The 6,581-nt window shown below is 42.0% G+C and overlaps 1 pseudogene; it reads left to right on the forward strand.

The window, feature by feature from the left end:
• Positions 1-4,839: 4,839 nt before the first annotated feature.
• On the forward strand, positions 4,840-6,007 carry LOC115278800 (annotated as a pseudogene).
• The last annotated feature ends 574 nt before the right edge of the window (positions 6,008-6,581 follow it).

Raw genomic sequence — 6,581 nt, forward strand, 5'->3', positions numbered from 1 at the left:
GGGGGAGGAGACACAATTCAAAGCAGGCTCCAGGCTTTGAGCTGTCAGCACAGAGTGTGACACGTGGCTTGAACCCAAGAACTGTAAGATCATGACCTAAGCCAAAGTCTTGCGCTCAACCAACTGAGCCACCCAGGTGCCTCAAAAGGAGTGTAATTAAAATATAACAAGACTGAATTTTTGAAATTGGGACTGTTCTGAAAAATCTTGGATATAGAGTGACCATAACAATCATATAGCATTTTTCACTTTTTATTATCCTTTAAAAAGTAGCCTGCAATTCCTCGATGTTGGCAATGCAGTGTTATGAATTTAAACTGATGGTAGTAAATCATCAGAATCTGCTATGTCTGAAAAAGAATTAAGTCATGCAGAAAATGCCTTATGGTGTCTTTTGAATGCTCATGCATCAGTACACTCTATTGCTCTGAAAAACTTCTTGGAGAAGAGACAGTGACAGATTCATATTTGCTTCTTAGGAGAGTCATAAAGTGCGTCCTCTACTTTCAAGTTTACTTCCATTTGCTCAATCAATGATTCTGCTTCATTCATAAGAATCTGCGAGTTAGGAAATCAGAAAAGATGAATCTATAAGCTGTTTGCTGCCACTTGCTGGATAGCCACTATTCTTGCCTAAATAAAGGGAGAAGAATTTTTAACTACTTCCCGACAGTCATATATATGAATGTTCAAATTTCTACAAGGGTCAGAAAAATGTTTGAGACAAAATTAACAAGAAAATTACTTCTCAAATCTGTTAAATGTCTTCTTGATAAAATACATACTCCCTCCTAGTATCTAGTTTATTTCTTGCCCAGGAGAAGAAAAGGAGTAGTTTACATATAAAGGGGAATATCTAGGAAAGAAAAAGAGGAAGGGTAGAATACCATAGAATAAGGAGCTAAGAAGAACATTAGTAGTTAATTATAACTCATAGAGTGTTCCAACAGCACAAAGCTACAAAACAAGAAGCTTTTCTCAGAATGAGTATCATCTGTTGCCTCCTCCACTGATGTTTGTACAGTTTATTTGCTTTGGTACAGAATATTCCAATTGTGTAGTCCTGTCATCTCCTCCATTCATGCAGTCCCCAAAAGCTATTAGAATGAAGCCTTTGAACACTGTCACAGACAGGTGTCTAATCTTTCTACTACGACATTTTGTGCTGTTGGTTGTGCTTCAGCTGTTACTGAGGTTTGCATACTTAAAGCTAGGGCCATCGGCTCATCCAAATATCCTGCTTGGGGGCAGGGAGTGATTTGGGCTTGTGAAGTAATTGTAAGCTTTTGTGGACATCTGTGTAAAATTTAGTGAGAATGACTATTGTTCTACTCCCCCCAAAAAAGTTTTATCAAAAATATTATCAGAAAAAAATTTAATTGAGTTAAATTATCCCTACATGACAGAATGTTACATAGCTGAACTGGAATCACCTTTAAAGGCAACTCATAACCCTTAGATAATGGAGTTGGCCAGTAGTTTCTTTCTCTCATATAAATAAAGTACAGGAAGATGTTTTTGAAGTGAAGGGCAATGGTGATATTGATGCTAATGAACATTACGGAGCTCTTTGCATGTGCAAATAAGCGTCTTGCATAGACTGTTGCATTTATTCTGTACAATGCCGTGAGTAGATAGAGGATACCATTTGACAGATCAAGAAACTGATACTCCAAAAGGCAGAGCACCTTTCACAGGGCACACAGCTACGCAGTGCAGAGGCGGCACTGTGACTGATGTTAACAACAGAGCACGCCTCTTAACCACTATGCTTTCTTACATCCCTAATTAACTTAGATAAGTATTAATATTCTTGGCATCATATTCTTTTGGCTACCATTTGTTGATAATACAATTAATCAAATATGTTAGCTTATATATTGTTAAAGATATGTACAGAATAAGCATCTATATCACTAAACCAGATATATTTGGGGGGGATTATGACTCTCACTAGGCTACCTCCACTCTCCTCTCTCTCCCCACACTCAGTATATCCCAAGCAGACTTTGTGCTGACCCTCAAGAGTGCTCATCATTCTGTGTCCCCATGACAGCAAAGGCAACGTCTCTACTAGAGGCAGGGAGGATTGCTGGATAGATCTGGTGAATTTCACAATGAGGACTGGCATGACCTGCCAATGCTGTGAATGTGGATGATCTGGAAAGGAGGGAATCAAGGCTGTCTCTAGGTTCTTGACCAAACGTCCTAAGAGGGCCATTTTATGAAAAGGGAAGCTTGGGTGAAGAGGAGGCTTAGAGTCCAAAGACTTTTTTGAGCATGTTAAGTTTGAGATGCTTGTAAAACACTAAAGTAGAAGAGTCAAGGAGGCAACTGGTTTGGGGTGTGGAATCAGAAGACAGGTCTGGGTCAGAAATTAAGAGTGGGAACATGTATTCAGAGAGACAGCACATATAAACACCTCCAGCAGGCTTCTCCTGACTCCTTGTCTGGGTTAGGCCCTCCTTGTATCTAGCATTGCATTCTGAACTTCCTCCTCTACTCTAAAGATGATTTCCTCCTGTGCCATCCTGATGCCATCCCACAGCTAGAATGTGTTCCCCATTCAACAGTGAGCTAGTTTCATGAGGCCAGTGACTGATCTCTCTGTTCACTGCTGTGCTCCCAATATGGTCCTGTGAATGCTGTTCACCCAAAAAGAAAGTGGATAGCCAACATTAGCCCACACTCAAGGGAAGCGAAATAAGCTACACAGCTTGAGGGGAGGAGTTTCAAAGAATCTGTGGACATGTCTTTAAAACCACCTGACTTGACAAAATATTCTTATGATTTTGTTGGTTTTGAGTTTACACAAGCAATCTCTGAGTGAGTTGAACACTGAAATTTCATTATCAGACAATTTTTGAGATGACGAGTTATGAACCAAATTCTTACTCTTCTTACATTTGACCGCAGGATTATCTTTGCTTTGAAACCAAACTTGGAATTACACAAAACTTTATGACTAACAGAACTGTTCTTATTTCTAAATGAGTATGCATGAAAGAATACTCAAAATCGATTAATTTCGTTATTAGTTTACATTGATAGTCAGAATAATACTACCTTTCTGCCACCAGACTTCTAGAAGACAAAAAAGATTAAAAAAAAAAAAAAAAGGAATGCTTGCCAACCTTGCAAATACGGAGTTTTAATTGCTAATTTACTTTTGTTAATTTACAATGGGCAGTAAAATGGTTAAGTGCTGTTCTTATCAATATCTGTTCTTTTAAGAAAGCTTGCTGAGAGGTGGAAATACCACCGCTAGTCATGAGGTTTTTGTTTGCTCTGGGATTAGTAAGGCAAAGAGAGCCAAAGGCCAGCTCTAGAATCTCTGTGATGTTATATGTTATCCTAATATATCATTAAATGAAAGCTCTGCTAAATCTTCTAAAAAGAAGTTGGTACAAGTCCCTTATTATTTTTTTAAACTTTTTTAATGTTTATTTTTGAGAGAGCGACAGAGTGCTAGGGGGGGAGGGACAGAGAGAGAAGAAGACAGAATCCGGAACAGGTTCCAGGCTCTGAGCTGTCAGCACAGAGCTGGATGCAGGGCTCAAACCAACGAACTGCGAGATCATAATGCTTAGCCTATGAGCCACCCAGGCGCCGCTAGAAGTCCCTTATTTAACTTTGTTTTTTAAGAAACTATTTTACAATGTTATAAAATAAATTTTTTATATTTTTATCAAGGCATTTTTATCAAAGCACCAATGGACATACAAGATTGCCATTCACATGCTATAAATCAAGTGTTAACTTCCTGTTTTCTTCTGAAAAGAATCATTAAATTTTTTTGCTCTCCATTTTCTCTGCCATCACTGAATTTTCCTATACTCAACTACTATTTGAATCTCTTGCTACTTAAGACCTGACCTGAGCTTTTCTCTCCATTAGGTAAAGTGCCAGATTACAGAATACTGTCATACAGATATATTTTCACTGGTTAAAAAATAGTGAGAGCAGCAAAAAAGAGCAATTTCAGACCCTCGTCTGCTTTTGTGTTGAGCGTTTCCGGGCCTCTTCCCATTAGATGAGCATTTGCTTCCTGCTAGAATACCTAGTGGGTGCTTGGTGCCTCACTAGGCAGCCAGTTCCATTTTGGGACACCCATAATTATTTTATAGAAAATTTATTTTTAAATAGACCGATCTACATCCCCATTCTTTTTTTTTGAGGGGGTGGAGGGGCAGCGAGAGAAGGAAAGAGAGAATCCCAAGCATGCTCTGTACTGCCAGTGCAGAGCCTCACATGGGGCTCAAATCCATGAACTGTGAGATCACAGCCGGAGCCAAACTCAAGACTCAGATGCTCAACCAACTGAGCCGCCCAGGTGCCCCCTCCCCATTCTTCTAACTAGCTGGTTCTATGCTGATTTCTCAGGCTGTGCTGAATGATCTCATTCCTCTTCTCTGGCTCAAGTACTTCAACTATCCCTCTCTTTTTCTTGTGGAAGGGTGTTCTTCCAGCAGCTTCTCGTGTGTTAGACTTCCTCGATCCTCGCAACCCACCATCCTGTATCCTTCAGGCCTACTCTTTTGCAGTTGTGGACTTTTAGAAGTCTGTTCCCAGCTAAGAGTTTGATCACCCAGCCCCAGATCTGTCCCTAGCCAGACCACACATAGGGCCAACCCCACAGAATAATACCGCCCTAATCTACACACACTGGGTGGGAGGGAGGCACTAAGAGGACACAACCTAAGGCTTATTATGTGGATTAAGGGAATAACACAAAGCATTTAGTCCATAAGCTGATATACAGTAAGCATTTAGTAAATATTAGCCGTGTATATAATTTAAACATCAAATCCCACTCTGCTGGCAGTGTTCAACAGCAGAATGTCCCACAGGAACTTCTCTGCTCCCAGGCATGGGTCCTTGAGCTTCCTGCCTCAGAAATGTAGCAGCCGGAACTGCTGGGAAGGTGAAGAGCTTCCCCAAGGATGACTCCTCCAAGCCTGACCACCTCCCTGCCTTCCTGGGATACAAGGCTGTCATGGCTCACATAGTACGGGAGGTCAGCAGGCCAGGATCCAAGGTGAACAAAGAAGGATGTTGTGGAGTCTGTGGGCACTGTGGAGATACCACCCATGGTGGCTGCGGGCATCATGGACTGTGTGGAAACCCCTGGAGACCTCCGTACCTTTAAGACCATTGTTGCTATGAGCCATCCATGATGAATGCAAAAGGTGCTTCCATAAGAACTAGACTAAGTCTAAGAAAAAGGCCTTCACCAAATACTGCAAGTGGCAGTAAGATGATGGCAAAAAGCAGCTAGAGAAGGACTTCAACAACAGGAACAAGTACTGCCAAGGTGATCTGTGTCATTGCCCACACTCAGATGTGCCTGCTTCTCTGCACCAGAAGGCCCACCTTATGGAGATCCAGATGAACAGAGGTACTGTGGCCAAGAAGCTGGCCTGGGCCCATGAGACGTTGGGGCAGCAGACGCCTGTGGCCCAAGTGTTTGCTTAGAATGAGATGATCGATGTCACTGGTGTCACCAAGCCCAAAGGCTACAAAGGGGTCACTGGCCATTGGCATACCAAGGAGCTACCCTGCAAAACCCACTGAGTGCTGTGCAAGTCTGCCTATGGCTCAGGTAGGGTAGAAAAGTTACGATCACCGCACTGAGATCAACAAGAAGACCTACAAGATTGGTCAGGGCTCCCTCATGTAGGATGGCAAGCACATTAGGGACATTGTTTCCACCGATTATTATCTGACAAGAGCATCAACCCTCTGGGTAGCTTTGTCCACTGCAGTGAAGTGACCAATGCTGTCACACTGAAAGGCTGTATGGTAGGAATTAAGAAGCCAGTGCTTACTCTCCACAAATCTGGTTTGCTGGTGCAGACCAAACAGCGGGCCATGGAGAAGACTGACCTTAAATTCACTGACACCACCTCCAAGCTTGGGTCATGGCAGATTCTAGACTGTGGAAGAGAAGACAGCTTTCATAGGACTACTTAAGAAAGACCGAATTACGAAGGAAGAAGGAGGTTAATGTCAGCAGCCGATTGTGCGGCTGGTGTGATCTCAGTACAAATTATTTTCTAGAGGTGGGGAGGTGGGGCATAGAATCCTGTGGGAAAGAACTGTCACCTCCCGAATCCTGAATATCAGAATACACTGAATGCAGCTCAAATCCATATTCAGCTTCCTCATTGTATGTGGCTGACTCATACTGAGATCATCAAAGCTCCTCACTTCTTTTACATATGCTTCTAGTTGACCACATCTTTCTCATATGTACTTGTGCAGTTTTTTTTGGTTTGTTTTACTGTTGTTATTCTTAGTGTGGTTTTTAAAAATAACTTAATTCATATATGTTAAGTGCAACCTATGGAAATCATTTTGGATTCTGTGGACTCACTGTACTTTCCAGCTGAATGGAACTCCTGGAAAGTCCAGTTGTTGTTTGCATCCCCACTTTTGAGACTCTACAATATGGAGCCTATTCTTTGCCAAAAAGAACAGCTTCATTCCACACAGCTCCTTGCCAGGCTAGCCTGGGAGCAGCTGCAAGCTCCCAGTTAGCTTTGGGCTTTGCATGCTGTTCCAGGCTCCCCTGAATCCTC

Source organism: Suricata suricatta, chromosome 15 (genome assembly GCF_006229205.1).
Source record: "Suricata suricatta isolate VVHF042 chromosome 15, meerkat_22Aug2017_6uvM2_HiC, whole genome shotgun sequence".
NCBI lineage: Eukaryota > Metazoa > Chordata > Mammalia > Carnivora > Herpestidae > Suricata > Suricata suricatta.